General features: G+C 47.2%; 2 pseudogenes; both read left to right on the top strand.

Annotated features, from left to right (window-relative positions):
• Positions 1–17746, top strand: part of LOC110312224 — a 22685-nt pseudogene extending 4939 nt beyond the window's left edge.
• Positions 17747–21286: 3540 nt separating this feature from the next.
• Positions 21287–25156, top strand: LOC110312223 (annotated as a pseudogene).
• The last annotated feature ends 60 nt before the right edge of the window (positions 25157–25216 follow it).

Here is a 25216-nt window from a genome sequence, read left to right as displayed (position 1 = left end):
GTCCTTGACACTACTTTATTCCTGAGGCCAGGCAAGAGTTAATACCCCTCTAGCCCAATTAACTCTAAAGTGCAAAACTCAGGGGCCTCCTACCCCAACAGGTGCTAATCTCTAAGATAAACATAGTCCTTTTGTAGTCACTCCTCTTATATCTGGAGGGATGCTGATCCCTAGCGTAAACTTTGCAGTCACACTTTTTGCCCCTGGGAAACTTCAATGTACCATATCTGTTATGTTTTACAATTTATGATATTCGCTGTAATATAATTAGTCTAAGCTCAACCAGACATTACATTCAGATTCAACACCTCTCTTGTGTGTTTGTCTGTTTGTCACGTCCTAATCTTTGCCCATCTACTCTAGAGAACCGTTTTACACAGGCACGGGACCCAGAGGGTCTGCGGCATGCCAGCATCCTTTAAGTATTTATTCTTTGGGCAGTGGTGGCACACACCTTTAATCCAAGCACTTGAGAGGCAGAGGCAGGTGCATTTCTGAGTTCAAGACCAGCCTGGTCTACAGAGTGAGTTCCAGAACAGCCAGGGATACACAGAGAAATCCTGACTCAAAAAACAAAAAAACAAAAAACAAAAACACCCAAAACAAACAAACAACAAAAAAGGTATTTATTCAATATATTCTGTACATGTAGTAGAGGACAATGCTTATGTCCCTGGTAAAAATGAGTGTCTCCTTGTCAGCCATGGTAGCAAACATTTTTACTCCTGGCATCAGGGTGCAGAGGCAGGTGGTTCTCTGAATTTGAGACCAGCCTGATTTACACAAGGAGTTCCAGGATAACCAGAGGTAAAAACACTGCCTTGTAACCCTACTCCAACTCAACCCCTGAAAAAGAAAGTTTTCTGCATCTGATCCTCCAGTAAATGAAGGCCATCTGATCTCCATGGACCAGGAAGGAAACCGGGGCCTATGATCCCCAACAATTTAAGCCTCACCCTTGCTTGATCACCCATGAGAGAGTTTTGTAGACACTCAGCAGTCATCTGCCTCCTCTGGTGGCTCTTGTCCAGTGCTGCTAGGAAAACCCCAGGGATGACTAAAAGTCTCTCTGTTCATCAGCAGGGCTGCTGTGCCCTTGGCTTGGATCCTCTTCTTGGAACACCAGTGGTTCCTGCTCAGGGAGCAATCTCCAGTTTCCAATTCTTCCATGTAAATGAGGAAGAAATATTAATATTGCAAACCATGAACTTTATCTGTTTCTACCACAATTATTCCATTAAACTAGTATGTTTTAAGGTAACTGAAAGATTTTTCTACAAAGCTGAGAATAGACAAACTAAACAAAACAAAACAAAACCTGAAGACTTGAGATCTATGGAGGTACCTGTACCCCTGAGAGAGTGAACAGGCTCACCAGGAAAGCAGGGAGAGGGAGGAGGGATATTGATGGTGAAACAGGCTCAGCAAGAGACAAGTAGTGTAGGCAGAGGGAAAAGCAGAAATTGATATTCAGAAACACCAGCAGGATTGAAGAAATAATTTACTCAGGTCAATGTTAAAGGAGACTGAGATGGTCAGAATGGATCTAAAACTTGACAGTATCCTGAGTCCAGGAGAAAAGGAAAGTACACTCCAGGGAGTCTGTCCCTGAACACAGGCGAGCACCGACATAGTGTGCCAGTGTGGTATGCTCGCCAGCCTCTCTAGGAGCCCAGCTTCGGCCAGAGAAGGAAGCTATTATCTGCTTAAGATTTCTTTTCCTGGAAGATGGGCTACTCGATTGCTGGCTGAAGGTCCTCTATTTTCCTGCCTCTGCAGAGGTTGTCTGTCAGCTGCTGCCCAGTAGTCTGTCCTGGCGCAGCAGTGAGGTCTGATGCCAGAGCAGCCAGGCTTTGAAAGTGCCTGCCTCTGCCTCCTGAGTGCTGAGATTAAAGGTGTGCACCACCACGCCCAGCTTTAAAGCAACAGCTGAGTATAGGGAAGTAGGAAGCATGACTCTGCTTTACCAGAGGGATTGTGGAGGCCACCATGATCACTCAATGTGGACCGGATGGAAGTCTGGTCTGACAGTCCATTCCCTATTTCCAGCTGCAAATGGTGCCCCAAACTGAATGCATTCTTGTTTTTTTGGTTTTTGATTGTTTGTTTTTTCGAGACAGGGTTTCTCTGTGTAGCCCTGGCTGTCCTGGAACTCACTTTGTAGACCAGGCTGGCCTTGAACTCAGAAATCCACCTGCCTCTGCCTCCCAAGTGTTGGGATTAAAGGCATGTGCCACCACTGCCCAGCGAACTCCTTCTTCTTATCTGCTTACTATTTCTCTTCCTGGGTGATGGAGCTTTGCTATTGCTGGCTGACAGTCCTCCTTTGTTGCCTTGGCAGATGTCAGCCCCTGAGGAATCTGTTTCTGGGCAGCAGAGAGCCCTGATGCTGCTGCAAGCCAGCCACATGGGAGTTTGACCTGTCTCCTCTGGTTCATGGTGAACACTTGATCCTTCCAACTTGCTCTAGAACAGCTCTAGATTCCAGCAGCACAGGGTTCTGGGCAAAATCTGCTATTGAGGTCTGGGTTGGACCTCTGAGCTATCAAAGCAGGCTCTTCCTCATCTCTCCAATTTCACCTCCCTTCATCCTAAATCAAGTCCTTCTGCCCAGAGACTGATGACTAGTTGGCAGTTATCACCCCTATTGGACAGTAAGATCCTGAAAAACCAACCAGCATCGCTGAGGGCACTGGTTATAAAGTCCACACAGATCCTCAGGAATCAAAGAGGCCCTGAATCTCTAGATCTGCCTGATGACACCCTGCCTGTTGCTCCTGCTGATGGAAGCTGCCCTGACTCCCGAAACTGCCCGTTCTGGTGAGTGCGGGGTTGGAGGGAACTGGAGTCTGAAGAGAGGAGGAGCAGAGTGGATGAGGGGGCGCCACCTAGGAAGCCCTGTCCCTGCTTTACCCACTTGACCTTCTGCCCCTTCTCCACCAGAGTGCCCTGTTCCTCTCCTGGCAGTAGCACCGCCCTCGGGTGCAAAGAGGACCTCCTGGTCTTATGGTGCTCCTTCCCCAGGCTCACACTTGCTGTGGTATTTCCTCACCGCTGCACCCCGACCTGTCTCAGAAGCCCAGGTTCATGGAAGTAGGCTACATGGAGGACAGGCAGTTCTTGCACTAAGACAGGGACTCGGTGACTCTGTGGATGGTGGGTGGAGCAGGAGGGGCCTGAGTACTGGAAGCCAAAGAAACAGAGAGCTGAGAATGAGGAGCAGATGTGCCCAGTGAACCAGAAAATCCTACTCCATTACTAAACCAGCCCTTTATAGTCAGCAGCACACATTTTGGACTTCCACAGGGTTTCTGGCTCAGCATGGACCACAGCATCTCAGTCCTTCCTTAGTTTGATTGGTCTCCCCTCGGCACCCTGCTGTTTCATTATCTTTCCTTCCAATTTTGTGAGTTCACATTTTGTAAAGCATCTTTCCAGGGACCTTCCCTTCTCTGGTATTTCAGGAACACGTCAGGCTGCAGGCAGGAAATGGAGTAACTGGGTGGATGGAATGGAAGCGCTGGGTCTGAGCCCAGATGACTAGTCAGCCTACAGGCTGCTGAAGATCCTCTATTTCTCTTTAAATTTGTCAAAGAGATGGTGGCTCCCTCCCATTACAAAGCTTCCATGTGCTTGTTCCTTATGCAGGAGTCTGATAGAAACAAATAGCTAGTTACACTTACCTCATGGTGAGCCAGTTGTACAACTGCATTTAACTTTTGTTAACTTTATAGTTAATCTCATATTGATTTGTGTTCATCTTGATGTAAATGTTGTTCTTATTAACTTTGTCTCTTAATGTTTCCCACACGGTTGTACACTTATTACCATGTGACTTATGTCATGTATCTTTATCATCTATGAGGTTATTTTTTAAAGATTTATTTATTTATTTATTTATTTATTATATGTAAGTACACCATAGCTGCCTTCAGACACTCCAGAAGAGGGTACAGGATCTCGTTACAGCCACCATGTGGTTGCTGGGAATTGAACTCAGGACCTTCGGAAGAGCAGTCAATGCTCTTAACCGCTGAGCCTTCTCTCCAGCCTTATTAGGTTATTTTTTTGTCCTCCTGGATGGACCCTCTTCTGAGGTAAATGAACTACTTCACCTTCTACATACTGGGTTTTGTCAGCTTGAAAGAGTTCCAGCATGCCTCAGTCCCTGACTGGTGATCTCTGAAAGGGAGCCAAACACATCAAATTATTTTAAAAAATAGAGAGAGAGGTGCATCAAGGAAGGCAGTTGCTACCACACTGGAGGACCTGAGTTTGATCCCAGGGATCCACAGGAAAGAAGATGCAGGTCTCTTTAAATTTGTCCTGAGGCTGTCACAGCACATGTTGAAATACTCCCCACCACCATAAAGTGTTTCATAAACACACACACACACATACACACACACACACCAACAACATCAAAGTCAACAACACAAACAAAGAAACAAAACCTACCAGCTTTTGCTCCACCTGTCCTTTTCTGATCATCAGGACAGAGTGCCCCTGGCTAGGAGGTGTGACCACACCCATCCAGTCCCTCATTCACCCATTCCACTCATGTGTACCCACTGTCAGGGGTACTGTATGACATGGAAATCAGTCTGGCAGGGGTACTGAAAAATTCTTTGATTCCCTGCTTAAAGTTGACCATTCAAGGGGTGATTTTTACAGTGTCACTATTTCACTGCAAAGCAGCTGGCTGTTTCTGCTGTGATCCCAGGCAGAGAACAGGTTTAGGGTGCTTTGGAGGACTTACAGAATAGTGAGAGAAGTTCTAGGAACTTGGTAAAGACATAGGAAGGGGGAGGGGCACAGGGAAAGAGAGAGGAGGAAGATTGAGCACCCTAACATTGTATCCTTCAGAGCTCAAAGCAGGAATAGGAAGTGGAATGTGGAAGAGTCAGCCTAGGAAAAGGGCATAAGATCTGAGGCTGACCAAGCTCTCTGCTACAGTCCACTCTGCTCTTCTGTACTCTGCCTCCCTCCATTCTCTCCCCTCCATTTGGCTCCCCTCCATTCTACTTCCCACCACTCTGCTCCCCTCCACTCTCCCTCCTATATTCTGCCCCCCAGTCCTTCCTTTGTCCTCGCTTCCATTTCCTCTTATTGTCCAACTCCCAGAAAGCAAAACTGCCAGCATCTTCAGAAGTTTTAAGAATTTATTCAGTATTTTCTGTAAATGGAGTAGAGGACAATGACTATGTTCCTGAGAAAAATGAGTATCTCCTAGTCAGCCATGGTAGCACCCAGGATGCGCAGCCAGATGGTTCTCTGAATTTGAGTGCAGCCTGATTTACACAGAGAGTTCCAGTACAGCCAGTGGGAAAATTTACACAGAGAGTTCCAGATCAGCCAGTGGACTGATCCCCCAGTAAATGCAGGCCCTCTGATTGACCCATGGCCCAGCAAGGAAACTGGGGCCTATGAACCCTGACAGTGCTTGCCTCACCCCTGCTTGATCACCCATGACAGAGTTTTGCAGTCACCCCAGCAGCCTCTGATGGCTTTGGTCCAGTGCTGCTGAAGAATCTGTAGTGATGATTTAGTCTCTCTGTGCATCAGGAGGGCAGCTGTGCCCTTGGCTTGGATCTTCTTCTTGGAGCGCCAGTGGTTTCTGCTCATGGGGTAATCTCCGGTTGGCAATCCTTCCCTGTAAATGAGGAAGAAATATCAATATTGTAAACCATGAACATTACCTGTTTCTACCACATTATCCCAGTTAAACTAGGATGTTTTCAGGTAGATTTTTCTATAGCTGAGACTATACAATAAAATAAAATTAAATTAAATAAATCCACCAAAGATTTGAGATCTATGGAGGTGTTTCTATAGCCCTGAGAGAGTGAACAGGCTCACCAGGAGAGCAGGGAGAGGGAGGAGGGATATTGATAGTGAAACAGGCTCAGCAAGGGACAAGCAGTGTAGGCAAAGGGAAAAGCAAAAATTGATATTCAGAAACACCAGCAGGATTGAAGAAATAATTTACTCAGGTCAATGTTAAAGGACACTGTGATGGTCAGAATGGATCTAAAACTTGACAGTATCCTGAGTCCAGTAGCAAAGGAAAGTACACTCCAGGTGTGCCTGGAGGAATTATCAAGAGTAAGTTACTCTCTGGAATGCCTGGGAGACCTTGTCTTCATTAGGTTGAGCTTGGAAGCCTCTTTCCTAATGTGAACAGAACTTTGCCCTGGGCTGGAGTCTTACACTGCCAGGAGACAGCTGCCAGCAACTCTCCCATTTAACTCCCCATTTTGTTAACTGGATTAAGCTGAGTTCACATTCCCAGACTCAGGGGCCTCCTCCTACTGTGCCCCTCTGAATACTGTCTTAATTGACTATAAACCAGTAAACAAATGTAGAACCTGCTGTCATCATTATCAAGGTGTCTACATTGTAAGAATAGAGTCAGTCACCTGGAGGCCCTCATTAACTACAACCAGCTGACCTGCTTTTGTTCTTTTATCACTTTGAGCTCTGGACCAAATATCTATGAGGATGAGTTAAGGGTCTTGGATTCCCAATGGAGTGTCTAAGGGAATGAGTTAAAGGCCTGGAAGACAGGTGTCCTAGGAAAAGCCCAGTCTACTTCATAAGGGTTAAGCCCTTGCTTAACCCTTAATGTCAAACTGGGATTTGGATGATCTAAAAGCTCTCCCTAGTCCCCACTCCCACTGGCCTGTTATTGTGGTTTTCCCATTAAATACATCTTCCTGAACTGGCCAACTCCCTGAGCACCCAGAAAATAAAGCTTTCATGTTTAAGCTTAAATTGGCTTTTCTCCACCTCCACTCAGAACCCACTTCATAGAAGGAACAAAGTTCCCTAAGCACTGCCTTTGGAGCTTTTTGCCCCCCTGTGGATGTACTGTAAGCAACTGCTCCAGCTTCCCAACTCCATGGCCATGCCCTGGGTCTGTGCCCAACTACACACTTCTGCCCTTGCTTATGTCTGAGGATTCTGTCATACCAGAGGAAAATAAACCAAGACCAATGCATGCATGCCATAATTCTATATTAAAGATTATGGAGAGTCACAAACTGAACCTCACAGGGACAGGAAACAATGCTGTGTGAATGTTAGGGAAGCTTGCCTGGCTCAGAGACATTGAAGAGCTCCCACACAGAGGCTTAAACAGAGATGTCTGAAGCAGCAGGGTGTGCTGCTTAAGTGAGGAGGTCATCTCAGTCAGGAGGACATAACAAAGAAATGAAGCTCTGGCAAGGATGTAAGAGGAAATAATACAACAAAAAAAGCAAAGACAGTGGATAGCAGTGTGGGCCAGGACCACAGGGTCTGGCTTGGGGTGGAGGACACTGAACCTCACTGCTGGGATGCTCCCTTGACGTTGAGGCTACAGAGATATGAGGAGGATAAAGAGAGACAGGGCAAAGGCTGAGAGATGGGTCAGGAGTTAAGACCACTGGCTGCTCTTACTGAGCTCCGGAGTTCAACTCCCAGCAACCATCTGGTGGCTCACAACCATATGTAATAGGATCCTATGCCTTCTTCCGGTATGCAGGAAAACAGTGTGTTCATATACATAAAATACATATACATAAACAAATTTTACAAAACAAAAAAATCATATTTGAAAAAAAACAGGGGGGGTCACTTCCTGTTGACCATACCAGGACTCATTTCTAAGAATTCAATGACAAATTGCATGAGAATTCATCTAGAGGTCAACTTTTCCACCCCACATACCCTTCACCACCATTACACACTGTCCCCAGCATGCTCCTGTTCCTTTTCCTTTCTCTCCCATACACATGAAAGAAATGCTAACAGGGTTACCTACCCAGCACAGCCAGAGAGCTGCAGCTCCCAACACTCCTGTGGTGACCAGGATGGGGGCAATCTCACAAAGCCTATGACTGGAAGAGACCCAAAGAAGTTTCAGCCTCAAGGGAGAGATGTCCTAAGGGCAGAAAGAAAAAATCAGAGTTAGGAAAGCATCCCTTGCTCCACAGAGAAGGGAGCACTTTTGTTTGTTTGTTTGTTTGTTTGTTTTGTTTTGTTTTCAATCTTCAAAGTTTTATTTCACTAACTTCAGGTCAAATTTCCACAAAATTTTTTTCTGGTCAATTTCTAGCCTTTTTTAGCTTCCCACAATGGTCGTACCAGAGGATTTGTGGGTCAGAGAGAAGAAACCACTTTAAGAAGCACTGCATTTATTCATCTTCCACAGGGTAACAAGTCGGGTATCTGACTGTTCAACAACACAAAGCTTTAATTGAATCCCTGAGGGCAGACAGGCAGACCAGACTATAGACACTCTTCAACCTGTCTGAAATCAGACCAAGGAAAACCTATTCCACACCAATATAATCTCTTCTTTTTCTGTTGCTGCAACATTTTTCTTCTTTTGATTATCATATCATGTATTTTCTCAAGTCTTTCCTTTAGGCCATCTCCTATGATTGCACAGATAGGCTGCAAATATCAAGGAGTGGGTGAGCTCAGTTCAACCATTGCTAACAACTTCTCAATATCTGATAGACATGGGATGGGAGGGAGGGAGGGAGGGAGAGAGAGAGAGAGAGAGAGAGAGAGAGAGAGAGAGAGAGAGAGAGAGAGATCCTCAGGTCTTGTTAGCAACTATAAGCTCAGAGACTCCCTGATCTTCTGATATCCTAGGTATTTTATGATGTTCAGTTTTGGCTTCTTCCATTCTCTCAATATCAACAAAGCCCACCACAAACACAATGCCATCTGTCCATTGGGTATATGACTATCACAGTGGACTTAATTTCTCTTGCCCACCTACATCCCAGAAGTAAAAAGTGACTGTTTTGTCATTCCCCAAGGTTACCTTACTTTTCTCAAAGTTAAATCCTTTGGTAGGTACTGTATTTACAAATTCGTTGAACTGCAGACTGTATAAAACTGTTGCCTTTCCAACACAGTCCAAACCCAGAATAACAATGGGAAAGGACTGAAAAGATGGTAGGCTGGACAGGATGGATTAAGCTATGAGATTGCTGGCTGATGGTCCATCCACTGTTGCCTCTGTGGATGTCAGCTGCCAGGGAGTCTGTCCTTGAGCAGCAGGGAGCCCAGATGTTGTAGCAAGCTGGCCTTGCTAGGAGCACACTAGCTATGCACTCTAGGGGCGTGGCTTCGCCCAGAGAAGGAAGCTCTTAAAGCAACAGCTGAGTATCAGGAAGGAGGGAGCATGAGTCTGCTTTACCAGAGGGACAGTAGAGGCCACCATGATCACTCAATATGGACAGGATGGAAGTCTGTTCTGACAGTCCGTTCCCCATTTCCAGCTGCAAATGTGCGAGTTCTTATCTGCTTAGGATTTCTCTTCCTGGGTGATGGAGCTTTGCGATTGCTGGTTGTTGGTCCTCTAATCATCCTTCCTCTGTGGAGGTTGCCTGTCAGCTGCCTCCAGGTAGTCTGTCCAGGCCCAGCAGTGAGGTCTGAGGCAGAGCAGACAGGCCTTTGAAACCTTGGCGGACTGGACCGGCCAGCTGTGGGAATCCTTGCAAGGGGCACACTTGCCAGCCTCACTAGGGGCCAGGCTTCACCCAGGGAAGGAAGCTCTTAAAGCAACAGCTGAGTAGGAAGTAGGAAGCATGACTCTGCTTTATTAGAGGGACAGGATGGAAGTCTGTTCTGACAGTCCGTTCCCCATTTCCAGCTGCAAATGTGGTCGCAAACTGAACAAGTTCTTATCTGCTTAGGATTTCTCTTCCTGGGTGATGGAGCTTTGCGATTGCTGGCTGAAGGTCCTCCTTTGTTGCCTCAGGGGATATCAGCCGCTGAGGAGTCTGTCTCTGGGTAGCAGTGAGCCCCACCCCAAATATGTGCTGCAAGCCAGCCACATGGGAGTTTGACCTGTCTCCTCCTCAAAGGGTCTTTTCCTGCCCTTCCCACCTGACATAGACCCAGATCTGCTTACCAAGAAGAAGAGACTCTGGCTCATGGTGGACACTAGATCCTTCCAACCTGCTCTAGAACAGCTCTGGATAACAGGACCCAGGGATTCCTGCAGATCACTTGCCCCGTGCTGCACGATGTACACTGTGCAGTCTATAACTGATTGTTTAGCGACTACTGTGACTCCAGCAGCCCTGATATTCCTCTATTCCTCAACTCATGTGAGTTGATTGGTTGGAATAACAACGAATTGGAGTTAAACATTTTACAAGTCATTGATTGCTCATCTGCTCATCCTTTTTTGGTTTTGAGGAAAGGTTTCTCTGTGTAGCTCTGGCTGTCCTGGCACTCACTCTGTAACCAGGCTGGCCTCCAACTCAAAATTCCATCTGCCTCTGCCTTCCATGTGCTGGGATTAAAGGCATGTGCCACCACTGCCCGGCTTCTCTTCCACACTTCTAACTTTGTGGTTTGTGGTTCTAAGATAGAAACTGCTGGAGAGTCAGAGGCTACTTCCAATTTTCTGTTGCTCACTAAGCTGAGCTAGGGTTGGAATTCCTGATGCCGAGTTGGGCAGGTATGCCTCCATTTTCTAGGGAATGCCAATCTGGGAGGACAAGAACTGCCCTGACCTCCAGTCATGGGAACCCACCTCACCCTACATCATATTAGAATGCCCTCAACCAACAGAATCATTTTTAGTGTGATGAACTAATTAAAACTTATCCTATAAGCAGATGTACTAGGAACATAGAACCCGGTCTCTGGTGCTTGAAGGACAACTCCTCCAGCTCTAAAGGAAAACACCTCTGGAGCTTGGATGGCAAGGTCAGTGGCTCAGTGGGGAAAGCACTTGCCACCAATGCCATCCCTGAGACCAATGCAGTGGAAGGAGAGAACCTGGTTCTGCAAGGTTCCCTCTTACCTCCTCATTGTGCTGTGGCCAGAAGATGGCTGGGAACAAATGCATACACATACACAGACAGGAAGGCAGGCAGGCAGGCAAACACACACACACACACACACACACAAACACACACTCACAGGCCCGCATGCACATGCTCACACAGTGAACGTAATGAAATTTAAAACGCCAGAGTTTGGGGTCTTATTATATATAGGAAGAGAAAATGAATGGGAAGGAGGAAGGAGATGAAGAAATAAGATTTGCCTGTAGGTCTCTTCTCAATTCCAAACTAAGGAGGTGTGGGGGAGGTGATATAACAGTGCTCTGGCCAGCAACACAGGGTTCTGGACAAAGTCTGCTATTGAGGTCTAGGATGGAGCAGTTCTAGCAGGCTCTTCCCCATCTCTCTAGTTTCACACCTCACTCCCAACCTGAGTGAGGTCAGTCTGCCCTGACACTATTGACTAGTTTGCAGTTATTACCCTAATTGAATAGTGAAATTCTGGAGAAAAAAAACAAATAACGAAACAAGAAAACAAATAAATAAAACCCAGCGTCGCCCCACAGAGCTGCAGGAATCAAACATGCCCTGCATCTCACCATCTGCCTGGTGGCACCTCGCACACAGCTCCTGCTGCTGGTGGCCGCCCTAGCCCCATCCCAGACTTCGCTGGTGAGTGTGGGGTCGGGATGGAAAGGTTCTCTGTGGGAAGGGGCGCAGGCAGCACTGGGAAAATAGTGTACCTGTGTAGCCCACCGACCCTCCGCTCTTTCTTCTTCTTTGACTGGAGCCCTGCGCCCTGCTCCCCTCTGGCCTTCGCAGCCTCTCGGGGTCCCGGAAGGAGGTCGCAATCTCACCGTGCGCCGCCCCAAGGCTCACACTCGATGCGGTATTTCCACACCTCTGTGTCCTGGCCGGGCTTCAGGAGAAACCCATTCATCTCTGCCGGCTAAGCTGACCACATGCAGTTAGTGCGCTTGAGACTTGGAGGATGGAGCGAGCCCCCGTGCACCGTAGGTGGAGCAGGAGGGGCTGGAGTATTGGGAGCAGGAGACACAGAGTGGCAAGAAGGAGTGGACCTGAGGTCTCTGCTCCACTACTACACCCAGAGCAAGGGTAGTGAGTGACCCCGGGTCGGAGGTCACAACCCCTCTGCTTCACAAGACAGGACTGAGATGGGTATGATCCATGTCTGAGGTTCTTCTCAACGTGCGGGACCCATGGAGACCCAGACCTAGGACTCACTTTAACTTTTAGTTCAGGGGATTCCTAGGGAAGGGTAGGCAGGTGGGGCTGACCGCAGACACCATCCAGCGATTGTGAGGCTGTGACTTGGGGTCAGACGGGAGCCTCCTCAGCAGGTATAAGCAGCATGCCTCATGCCTATGATGGCCTGTGATTACACCACTCTAAAAGAAGACCCGAAATCGAGGGCGGTGGGGACACCGTGGAGTAGATTACCTGATGCAAGTGGGAGCAGGTTGATGAGGCAAGAGAAACAGAAGGCCAATCTGGGGGATTGTAGTAGTGAAGTGGCTTTGGAGATAACTGGAGAAGAAGGAGATGCTGCAGTGCACAGGTAACCACTGCAGCTACCCCTCCCCCAAGCTGGGAGTTAGTTCTGAGAAAGAAGAAAAGTATCAGCTGTAATAATGCCTTCTCACCTTGTTACTACTTTTTAAAATGTTAAAAAAAAAAAAAAAAACGTGGCAAAAGAATCACATAAGGAAATTAACCAGATGAAAGTTAGAGTAGGTATTTTGAACCCATGGAAATTCACCAAGGTCTCTGCTGAATTTTGAGGTCTTTTTTTTTTTTCAAGGTAAAAGGTGAGAATCTAAGTTCACGTTCTTGAAGTTGCTATGTCACAGCAGCATCTCTGATCCAATGCACGTTCTGTGTTGAAAATTGATTATGCATAGCTTTGACGTTTCATTTCCAGGACCTCTGTCTTATGCCTTTGATTTCCAGCGTTGTTCTGGTCACTACAGCTCTGTAATAACATCTGACAACACCTCCAGTTCTTACTGCTTATGATTAGCTGGCTGTTCCTAGTCTTTTGTATTTTTTTTTCTAAACCTATGAAATGGACTAGGATTTTGATAGTCATGCATTAAATCTGTAGGTTAATTTTGGTAGAACGACCACTTTCACAATCTTAACTCTGGTAGTCCAGGAGCATGGGTTTTCTGTCCAGAGTCTAACACTGCCCTTTGTGGTGTCCTTTACATCATCACGAAGTGAAGTTTCCATTGTAGAGTTCTCCCATTTCCTTGGTTAGGTAGATCCCTAAGTGCTTACCTCTTGGGACTCACTTAGAATGGCATGTTTCTCCTAATGTTCTTCCCTGAGAGTGCACTGTTGTATAAATGAAGGCTACTTTCTAATATGGATTTTTGTAACCCAAGCAATAAGGGTTTATTAGGTCCAAGAGTTTCCCTATGGACTCAACTGGGACTTTTAAGTTAAAGAATTGTGTTGTCTGGAATAAGAGATAATGTGACTTCTTCCTTTCCTATCTTAATGCTTTTCTTTCCTCTAACTGAGATAGCTGTTCAAATAGGAGTGGAGAATGGACAGTCCTGTCTCACTCCTCATCTTAAAGTCTTAGATGACACACTGGTTGTCCTTTTCTTCTCTCTCTCTCTCTCTCTCTCTCTCTCTCTCTCTCTCTCTCTCTCCTTCACAGAGTGGTCTAGCCCTCTCCTTCTCTCTCTTGTGTATAGGAGAAGGAGAGACATCCTAGAATTCTTTACCCATTAGCAGAGATTGGCTCAGCCTTCTCTCAGGACAGCTCACTGAGGGTCTTAGGAGGGAAAATAACCAAGGCAGTTAACCTTCCACCTGCAGTCCTTGTGAGGCTGAGGTACAAGTGCTATGTGCACAGGAGGGGCTGCATAAGCCACTCACCCTAAGATGGGGTAAGGGAAAGCTGGAGCCTTCTGCAGACCTGTGGGGAGAAACAGGGATGATGGCTGTGGTCACATCCCCTCACCTTCCCTTCCTTTCAGCTCCTTCCCTTTCCCTTTCTTTCCCTTTCCCTTCCCCCTCCTCCTTTCCTTTCCCTTCCCCCTCCTCCTTCTCTTCTCCTTCCCCTTCCTCCTTCCATTCTCTTTCCCCTTCTTACTTCCTCTCTATTTCCCCTTTCTCCTTACTTTCTACTTCCCCTCTCCCCTTCCCTCTCCCTCCCTCCCCTCCCCTCCCCCTCTCCCTTCCCCTCCCCATCCCCTTTCCCTTCCCTTCCCTTCATTTCCCTTCCCTGAGCTTCCTCAGTCCACCATCCCCATCATGACCATTGTTGGTGCTGTCCTTGGAGCTGTTGCCATCTTGGGTTTTGTCATCTGAGGTGTTCTGATATGGATGAACAAGAATGCAGGTATACAAGAGGCAGGGTATGCAATTTGGTTTGAGGGGTGTGGAGGGTGTTTGTTTCCTTTCAGCAACTACAAGAAGGGTACACAGTGAATGGGAAGCCCCACACACCATGTGCTCACACACTGTGCCTATCTCTGGGTCTGTGTGCCGGCCTCACTCTAAAGCACAGGGAAAATGAAGGGCAGATTTGTAAAACTGATGACAGATGTCACAAGGATGTGACCTCTTAGTGACAGAGGTCAGGGCAGCAGGTCCCTGTGGAATACAGACCTTGAGGCTGATACTGGTCCATTCCCTGCATACCTCCTTCCTCATGTCTGCTGACCCTTCTCTGGTCTGATGACAGTTCTAGAAACTTCCTGGGGTCCAGAGCTTCTCTGGTCTATCACAGCTCAAGGGTGCTACACTCAGGCTCCAGGTAAATGTAGGGGGAAGGCTTTTCCCTGAGGCATATGGGGGTGGAGCTGGAGCCTGAGGGAGCTCAGCCAGCCCAAAATTCCCCTTATAGCCAAATCTTCAGGGATTGAGTGTGGGCTGTTGTAAATATTTCTACCCCAGACAAGGATGGTGCCCAGAGCTCAAATGTGTCTCCCATAGACTGTAAAGGCAACACCCTAAGGATCAAATCATTAGGGTGTGACAGATTTGGACATGCCTTGTTCACAGAGACTTGCAGAATTTAGACCTTTCAGTGAGTGTGTGGGTGGTTGGGATATTGTCTTCACGGAAATTGTCTGTGAATCTTCTCCTACAGTATGAAGCTGTAGGAACTGAGTGACAGACAATGTGTTGGGGTCTCTCCTGTGACATCCAGAGCACTCAGTTCTCTTTCAGCAACAGGGTCTGAATTTCCCTGTGATCCTATGAGCACAATGTGAAGAAATGTGAAGCCCAATCTACCCCTGCACTCTAGGACCCTCTCCCTGAACTGCCTGTGTTCCCTTCCACGGAGGGGACATCTGCATCCTGTCAGCTCCATGCTGCCCTGAGCTGCAGCTCCTCACTTCCACACTGAGAATAAGAATCTGCATGTGAACTTGATTGTTCACACCCTTGATCTGACAGGATGATTGATGGGAGTATTAAAGGATTGACAATACTTTGAGTTTTGGGAAAGAAATAAATGGCAGCATGGAGAACCTTCTGGAATCTGTGTTCTTTATGCTGAGTGTGTCTGGTGGGAAAGAGGACTCTGTGGGAGCTGAGTGTGAACAGGGCACAGCCCAGGTAGGGCTCAGCTGGTTGTAGGCTTTGATGTGGTCATTCCTCAACTCGGTCACCTTTTGGCTGTGTTCTCTTCATCAATCAATAGAATGACATGCTGACAGGGTCTGTGACCAGACATGGCCTTGTTGGTCTCCAGGATTATGGACAGCCAGGACTGCTGTAACAGTGCAATCTGTGCTATGACCTGGCTGTGGCTCTCCTTCCTAGTTTCTGTGAAGAACCAGAGCTGTCCTAGTTCAAATGATGCAGGTCTTCTTCCCTGGGCTTCTAGAGTAACAGTCTGGGACTCAGGGTCCAGAGATACTACCTGGGGCTGCCTGACTGGTAGAGAAGGAGGTTCCTCCTGCTGCTCATAGAGAAACCAGGGATTTAAAAAAATAAAATATCAAATAAAACAGAGGAGATATCAAATAACACAATCTCTTCTTCTTCCTGATTTTAACAGAAACACTAGGTATCTCTTCATTTCACTTACTGTTCCAGCCCTTTCCTCCTCGCTAGCATGAGGGAGGGGGAGAGCACTCCTGTGTTTCCTGACTCTATCAGAGGCTGGATCTCCTGAGGGAGCACCTTTGTCTCAGGAGAGTTCAGAGTCTCTTCAGGATGAAAAGGGAGAAGAGAAGGTTCCTGAAAGAACCAAAGCTCCCCCACTGAGTCTGCTGTCCTTTAGAGCCATGGCTTCTCTCAGGCCTTGTTCTCTGCCCACACCCAACCTCTGTGAGGTCTGACATCAGTGATGCTGAATCTCTGAGTCTTACCCAAACAGAAGCAGAGGTCCTTTTTTTCCTCCTGGGACACATAGCTGCTCCTGGGCACAAGTTCTAGAATTTTCAGAGCATTGTATGTAACCTACTGGGAAATTTGACCTTTGTTCCAGTCATTTCCTTCACAGGTGGCCTTACAGACACTTCTGGAGTCACCAGGAAAAATATATGATGCCCAAACTTTCCAACTCTTCTCCTCAGATCCTCCAAAGACACACTCATCATCTCAGGCCTGAAGGTGAAGTTACCCTGAGGAGGTGGGCCCTGGACTTCTACTCTGCTGACATCACTGTGACCTGGCAGTTAAATGGAAAGGAACTGACCCCGGACATGGAGCTTGTGGAGACCAGGCCTGCAGGGGATGGGACCTTCCAGAAGTGGGCAGCTGTGGTGGTGCCTTCTGGGGAAGAGCAGAAATACAAATGGCATGTGTACCATGAGGGGCTGCCTGAGCCTCTCACCCTGAGATGGGGTAAGGAGGGTGTGGGTGCAGAGCTGGAGTCAGGGAAAGCTGGAGCCTTCTGAAGACCCTCAGCTGGTCATCTTAGGTTTTATGAGAGGAAGTGTTATGATGTGGATGAAAAGAACAAAGGTATGGAAGAGTCTGTGGCTGGGAGCCTTATGAATATCAACCAATACACATGCACTGTATGCAAAAGATTGCCCATCTCTGGGTCTGTTTGCAGACACTCACCTTACAATAAAAGACAGTTTCATAATGGTGATGGGGTATCAGAGGTCAGAGGGCAAGGCTCCTGCTAAACACTACAGATCTCCAGGCTGGCCTTGGTTCATCCCCTGCATATAATGTCCATGGCCCAGAACTTCCTTGGTCTCTCATATCTTTTTTTTTTTTTTAAACAATTGGAAACAGAGGCTATGACCCTGCTGCCTGTCAGAATGTGAGGGAACACTTGTCCCTGAGGCACTCGGGGTCAAATCTGGGCTGAAGGTTCTTCCTCCGGCCCCACCATTGGTCTCCTGACAGTGCTTTGTTACTTCTTCTACTGCAGGCAAGGACAGCTCCTGACGTATCTCTGGAGACTTGAAAAGGTGAGACCTGGGAACCTGAGATTGGGACTGAGGCAAACTGGAAAGGACTGGGTCACTGGGCCTCTCAGATTTAGACCTTTGAATGAGAGGAGGGCCTTTGAGATGTTTTCATATTGACTGCCCTGACTCTTGTTCTTCATCTTGGGACAGGTGCCTTCTGGGACTGAATGACAAGTTCTGACTTCTGAACAGTGAAATCACTTTGGGCAGCAGTGTCCAGGGGCTTATTCTTTTCCTGTGCACACAATCTAGAGATCTTCAGAGCAGAGCCCACTCAGGAACACCAGACCTCTGTCCCTACACTGGCAGTCATCTCTTCCACAGCCAATCTTCCTAGTGCAACAGACACTGGGGACATCTGCATCCTGTCAGTTCCATGCTGCCCTGAGCTACAGCTCCTCATTTCCACACGTAACATAAGAATTTGAATGTTAACTTGATTGCTCAAATCTTTAACCTGAAGGGTTGAATAGTGAGTAAATTAAGGGACTGAGACTACTCAGAGTGCTGTGGAGGAAATAAATGGCAGAATGGAGAACCTTCCAGAATCTGTGTTTCTTGTGCTGAGTGTGTCAGGTGGGGCAGGAGTCCTCTGTCATCTGCTTGTGAATGGGACTATGCCAAGTGGAGCTCAGTCCATGTGCACGTCCTTGCTGGTCTGGTCATTCCTCAGCTGTATCTCCTTGGTACTTGGCACTTAATAGAGTCACTGGATGACAGACTCTGATCATAGGAACACAGGCATGGCCTTAGCCTTCTCTTATGACCAGGACTATGAGCCCCTAGGGCTGTGCCAGGCCTGACTGTGTAGCTGAGAAACTGATATTACCAGTGAAGAAATTTCTGGAGAGTGGTATTGAACACCTTTAATCCCAAGATTCAGGAGACAGGCAGGAAAACACTGATTTCCAGGCCGTCCTGGACACTCAGGGTGACACAGAAACCCTGTCTTCAAATTGGTTCCTGGGATCAGGGTATCCCTGTGTCCAGCCTGACCATGCAGATTATTGGCAGAATGTGGATCTTTGGGTTTTGGATTAGAACAACATTTTATGCATGAAGCAAGGTTTAAAGAGCCAAGCTAGCGGAAGCATGGAAGGCAGACCTGAAGGCAGGTTGACCTTTGGGGACCAAGGTGATGACATTTAAAAGGGGAAGAATATCAGTTAAGTGGTTTGGAAACTCATTCTTGTATTGTTTTGGAGAAGACAGTGGCTGTTTTCTGCCCTTGAGCAAAAGTCTGTCTGAAATTAAATCAGAGAGTTTTAGATTAAGGGCCTTGGCAGAGGAGAATTCAGGAGAATCAAGTCTTGCCTGTGTTGCTTGCTTATTTATTAATGGCCACTCCCATGCACCTGTCTAATGGAAATGAGCAGGGTACATAAGGAAAATGCACAAAGTACAGTTTAAAGAGATAAGGACCACTAAGTAGTGCTCAGAGGAATGAAGTTTAAATAAAATCTACTGCTAAGTGGAAGAAAGGGAAAAGCCACACACAGCTATGCTTCCAACCTGTAAAAGAAAATTAAAGAAAAACTTAAACAGTGAAGAAAACCACCAAAACCACAAAACTGGTGAGGAGATAAATGAATGTGGGGGCCACGATCTAGCTCCAGTAAGCATCAGAACTTGGCAGCTTTATTCTGGCTTATGGAATCTCCCTACATTTGTGTGTCCAGAGTGTCCCTCCACAGATGCCCAGAGACGCCATTGAGCAAATCTGGGAGAGTGAATGCTGGATTTCACTGGAGAAGCCAAGATTGGGAGATGCCAGTCTTCCTGTATTTGCAAGGAGAGCTGCTATTATGTGTGAACCAGCCTGAAAGGGCTGAAGAGCCAACACAGCTGACAGGAGCTGGAGGACTGAAGAGAGCTTTGGCAGCAGACATGGAGATGCAGTTTGCAGTTTGCCCAGCTGGTTTTTAGTCTGTAATCCAGCATTTCCTCACTTTGCTCTTTCCCTTCCTTTTAAAACACAAATGCACATCCTTTGCCACTGTATATTTCAACTATGTGATCTATGTTTTATTTTCTTATAGAGGGGTTGCAGTTAAGAGATTGTGTTGAGCCTCAGAAGAAAGTATAAACCTTGAAGTTTTAAAGTGTTGAGACTGACAGACTATGCAGACTTTCAAGTTGGACTGAGGTTCTTTTACATTCTGTTATATCTACTTTCCTATGGGGCCAGGTGGTGGTGGAATATGGTAGTTTGAATGAAGATGGCCCCCGTTGGCCTAAAGACTTGAATGCTTGGTCATTAGGGACTGTCACTATCCCATGGATTAGGACTTATGTCACTCAGGGTGGTCTTGGAAGATTCCAAAGCCCAAGACAGAAACTGCCTGAGGAACCAGATGTGGAACTCCCAGCTACTGCTCTAACACCATGCCTCCCTACCTGCCAGCATGCTTCCCTCCATGAGGGCAATGGACTAAACCCCTGAAACTGTAATTAGGTCCCAGTTCAATGATTTCTGTTGTTGTTGATGATGTTGTTTTTGTTGTTGCCATGATCCTGGTGTCTCCACAGCAAGAGAACACTCAGACACAAGTTGACTTTAGAAAGAAATTGTTGTAAAGACCTTTCAGTGAAAACTGAGAAACTTGTGTCTTCTTTTGTTGTATCAAATTTTAAACTGTTTTTTTAAACTAACACCTTGCAAAAAGAAGATCAATAAGTGTCCATCTGACTCACAGGATGCTGGAGTAACATTGTAGTTAGAGTGAGTATTCACAGATTTGCAGCTCTGCCCTTGATTCCATCCTCTCAGATGGTCAGGACCTGCTCTCTCCCTTTTCCTGACAGAGAGAGACTGTGATAGTGTGGTCATGTTCTTGTATTGGATCATGAACATACTACACACAATCTGTAATATTCTATCATTCTCTCTCTCTCTCTCTCTCTCTCTCTCTCTCTCTCTCTCTCTCTCTCTCTCATGGCTGGCTCTAGGTAAGTAAGCTGCTCTTTCAAGAGCAGTCTCAAAAGACATCTTGGTAAATAGGGACAGAGGACTCTTGGGGACAGCTCAGCAGGAACCTGAGTCCTTTCCAGCTGCCATATAAAGAAACCTTATCTCTCCCTATCACATGTGGCCAGCACTAGGCATCTGCCTGTTGCTGATCCACAAGAGAGTGAAACAATGGTCTCCTTCGTTGGAAGACAAGCCTATGACAAGAAAGCAACTGCTNCCTCTGACTGCCCGTGTCAGCTCTAGAAAGACACTGAATTCTCAAAACAAGAGCACAATAAACACAGAAAGCCATGCTTATCCCAAGATAGCTGTATACCCCTGCCTTCATAAGTCTGAACAAAAAATGATCTCCACATTGTTCTGACTCTGGTAGTGGGAGGTTGAATTTCCAAATGGACTCTAACATTAATCCCTTGTGTTGTTTGGAGCTAGTCACTCAGCCTGACTCTAATCACAGATAAAAATTCGAATCCAGCCCAAAAAAAAAAAAAAAAAAAAAGAAACCTTATCTCATGTGACCCCAACCCTAGAGAAGCCTTGAGAAAACTCAACAAGAAGAAAACAGAACCTGGGCATACTCCTGAGGCAGGGTCACCAAGGACTCTTGATGTCACACACTGTGGGAAGTATCAGTGGTTGCAGTCTCCATATGCTGAGCTTGGCTGCTTTGCTACAGTGCAGCAGATAACTGAGAAGTGCAGTTCTCAAACAATCTTCTTGGGGAAGTCAGAGAACTCTGAGCTAAAGCTAGAGTGTCCAAAGATGAGGAATTATCCTATTCTGCATTTCTCTCTGCACTAAGCTATTATAAGGCAAACATCTTAGCATTTTATTTCAATTATAAGTGTTCAAAGCAAAGTCTTAGTCCAGGCTAGGTCAGGGGTGGGCAATCCCAGGGCCCTGGATTCCCCATCTCTCCAGTTTCACTTCTGCTCCTAACCTGGGTGAGATCCTTCTCCAGGACACTAATGAATGACTTGCTCTCAGATCTCACCCCCATTAGATAGCAAGATCCTGGGAAACCAGCCACCTTGGCCTTGGGCTCTGGTTGTGAAGTCCTGGCAGATTGCAGAATTCAGACCCGCCCTGATTGCCAGATGGGGGCAAGGGCGCAGCGAATGCTGCTTCTGCTGCAGGCGACCGCCCTGGCCTGGACCCAGACACTTGAGGGTTGGTGCGGCGTCGGGAGGGAAAAGGCCTCTGTGGACATGGGCGGGGCGGGGACCGCACCTGGGAAGTCGCTTCCCCGGGTCGCCCACCGCACCCTCCGCCCCTTCTCCACCCTCGTCCGGAGCCCCGCGCCCTGCTCCCTTCCGGGACCGCTTACCAGCCCCGTGTCCTGGGAGGAAGTCGGGGTCTCACCGCGCGCTGCCCCCAGGCTCACACTCGATGCCGTATTTCTCCACTGCCATGCCCCGGCCCGGCCACGGGAAGCCCCTGTACACGGAGGCCGGCTACGTGAACGACATGCAGTTCGTGCGCTTCGACAGCGACGCGGAGAATCCGAGATATGAGCCGCCCGCGCCATGGATGAAGCTCCAGGGGCATGAGTATTGGGAGCTACAGACAAAAGTCGCACAAGGCCATGAGAAGAGTTTTCCAGTGCATCTAAGGACCCTGCTTGGCTATTACAACCAGAGCAAGGGTGGTGAGTGACACCAGGTCGGAAGTCACAACCCCTCCTCCTCTCACTCAGGGGCCAGAGAAGTCCTGGGTCCCAAGTCCCAGGAGCTCCCCAGAACTTGCGGGACCCGCTGGGACCCAAGACCCACTTTCACTTTTAGTTTAGGGGATTGCTAGGGCGCAAAGGGCGGGCGGAGCTGACCGCGAGGTCCCGCAGGCTCTCACACTTTCCAGTGGATGTATGGCTGTGACGTGGGGTCCGACGGGAGCCTCCTCCAGGGGTAATGGCAGTATGGCCTACAACAGTCGCGGTTACATCGCCCTGAAAGATGACCTGAAAAATGGTCAGCAGCGGACAGGGTGGCGCTCATCACCCCACCCAAGTGGGAGCAGGTTAATAAGGCAGAGCATTACAAGGCCTACCTGGAGAGCACTTGCATGGAGTGGCTCCACAGCTGCCTGGAGCACTGGAAGGAGACACTGCTGTGCACTGGTGCAGGGGCTGCGGACATCTCCTCCCTCTGCTCTTGGGCTGGGGCTCAGTCCTGGGGAAGAAGAAACCCTCAGCTGGGGTGATGCCCTTGTCTCTTCTTGTCTATATATACACTTATCTTTTTTTTTAAGTGACAAAAAAAAAATCACACATTGAAATTAACCAGAACAGAAGCCATACATCTCAGTGAATTTCTATCCAGTTAGAATAGCCATTCTGAACCGCTGAATATTCATTTTGAATTATCAAATAGAAACCCAGTACCAATAGACAAAAAAAAAAGAAAGAAGAGGGAGGGAGGGAAGGAGGGAGGGAGAGAGTCCAGGACAGAGGTAGAACTAGAAAACAATTGGCTTCTTGCCCTGTCTCATACCTCATGGTGATTATCTGCATTCTGTCTCTTCTTGTCTCTCAATATTTACCTTCCTTGTTTCCTTTTGGCCATGTTATACTGTACACATGTATTCAATTGGATACATTTATACATATGCTTTTTGCTATATCCCACACATGAGGAAAGGCTATGTAATTTTCTTCCTGACCTTGTGTAACATCAATAACACTATATATGCTAAGTTCACCCATTTACCTTGGTTGTTTGTGATTACATTGTTTAGAGCTGAATAGTATTCCATAGCCTTGACATTTCATGTCCAGCACCTCTACCACATGCCTTTGATTTTCCTGTCTATTTTTGGGCAGTTTCACCCTGTTCCTGTCACTAGAGCTCTGCAGTATAATTTGAGGCTGGGATTGAAACACCTCCAGATCTTACTCCTGAGACTGGCTCTGAGTGATCTTTTAAATTATTTACAATTCATATCAAATTAATGAGAGTCTAATACTAGTGCATTATGTCTGTAGGTTACTTTGGTAGAATGGCCATTTTCACCATATTACCTCTGCCAGTCCTGGAGCAAGGGTTTTAGGTCCAGCATCTGACATCCTCTTAGGTGATTTCCTACTACAGTACCTTGCAGTTTGCAAGGTAGACTTCTATCATTTCCTTGATCTGATAGATCCCTGAACTCTTAATTCTTTGAGAGTTATTGTGAATGACATGTCTCTCCAATGTCCTCCTCTGAGAGTGCACTGTTGTATAAGTGAAGGCTACTTTTTTCTTTCATTGATTTTTGTGTCCTTAAACAATAAGTGTTTCTTAGGTCCAGGAGTTTTCCTGTGGCTCAGCTGAGTATTTAAAGATTCCTCTGGTTTGGAAAAATACATAATGTGGCTTCATCCTTTCCTATATTGATCCCTTTTGTGTCTTTCTTTTGTCTAATTTTGAAGCAAATATGAAATTATCACCGTCTCAAAGGAGATACCAGAGAATGACATCCTTGTCTGAGTCTGACTTCAGACAGAAGAACTCTGGCTCTCTTTCTTTTGACACAGTTTTCAATTCTCTCCCTCTCTGGCACATGAGAGGAGGAGAGTTCTCCTGGGACTCCTCATCTTTTATCAGGAAAGGGTCTCCCTTCTCCAAGTCTCAACCTTCTCTCAGGACAGCTAAGAGTGAGTCTCAGGAGGGGAGGAGTCCTTGTGAGCCTTGGCCTTGCTCAGGGCACATTCTCCCCCTCCATACAAGGTCTTTGGAGTCTGACTCCAGTGATGGTCAGCTTCTGACACACCTGGTCAGGAAAGAAGTAAATTTTCCTAGTGAGCACCTGGAGTCCCTGACCATGGCCTCCTTAACCCAGATCTAAAATTTCCAAATGATAAGATTGTCCAGAGTACTGTGTCTAAGCTATAGAAGAGGGATTTTTACCTGTACCACACCTGATTCAATCCATCCCCAGGGCGGTCTCAGGGGCATTGCTGGAGGTCACAAAAGAAAGAAAAAAGCCTGCACTTTCCAACTTTTCTCTTCAGATCCCCCAAAGACAAAAGAGACCCATCATGCCAGACCTGAAGGTGGTGTCACCCTGAGGTGCTGGGCCCTGGGCTTCTACCCTGCTGACATCACCCTGACTTGGAAGAGAGAGGAAGAGGACCTGACCCAGGACATGGAACCTATGGAGACCAGGCCTTCAGGGGACGGGACCTTCCAGAAGTGGGCAGCTGTGGTGGTGCCTTCTGGAGAGAAGCAGAGATACACATGTCATGTGGACCATGAGAGGCTGCCTGAGGCCCTCACCCTAAGATGGGGTAAGGACAGTGTGGGTGCAGAGCTGGGATCAGGGAAAGCTGGAACCTTCTATAAACCCTGGATAAGGTTAGGGTTGTTGGCAGGAGACATGACTCTCACTTTCTCTCCCTTGCCCTCTCCTTCCCAGAACCTTCTCAGTCCATCATCCCCATTAGAACCATTGTTGGTGCTGTCCTTGGAGCTGGGGTCATCTTAGGTTTTATCATTGGTGGTGTTAAGATGTGGATGAAGAAGAAGAGAAAGGGTATGGAAGGGCTGCTACTTGGTTCTTTCACAAGGGTGCACTGTAAATATGAGGCAGTGCACATGTACCATATGTGCAACCGTGCCCATCTCTGGATTTGTGTGCTGACACCCATCATACAGTAAAGCACATGAAAAATGAAGGGGAGAGTAACAACCCTGATGGTGGAGGTGATCCACACATGAATCTCTGCGGTCAGAGGTCAGAGGGGAAGCTTCCTGCACAGCACTGCAGATCTCAGGCTGCCATTGGTTCACTCCCTGCATAACTCCCTCCTCATGCCTCCTGCACCTTCCTACTCCTGCTGTTATTGTTCTGGAAATCTCCTGGGACCAGGACTTCCCAGGTTTCTCATAGTGTTTCTTCTCACAGGTGAAAACAGTGGCTATGCTCCTGCTGCAGGTCAGTTTGGGAAGGGACAATTATCCCTGAGGCAGTTGGTGTACAAGCTGAGCTGAAGATCAGCTGTCAGCCTCCTGACTATGACCCCTTATTTCTTTCTTTCTTTTTTTTTTTTT

This window comes from Mus caroli, chromosome 17 (assembly GCF_900094665.2).
Source record: "Mus caroli chromosome 17, CAROLI_EIJ_v1.1, whole genome shotgun sequence".
Lineage (NCBI taxonomy): Eukaryota > Metazoa > Chordata > Mammalia > Rodentia > Muridae > Mus > Mus caroli.
The sequence above is the reverse complement of the archived record's forward strand: the minus strand, read 5'-3'. Positions and strand labels throughout refer to the sequence as shown.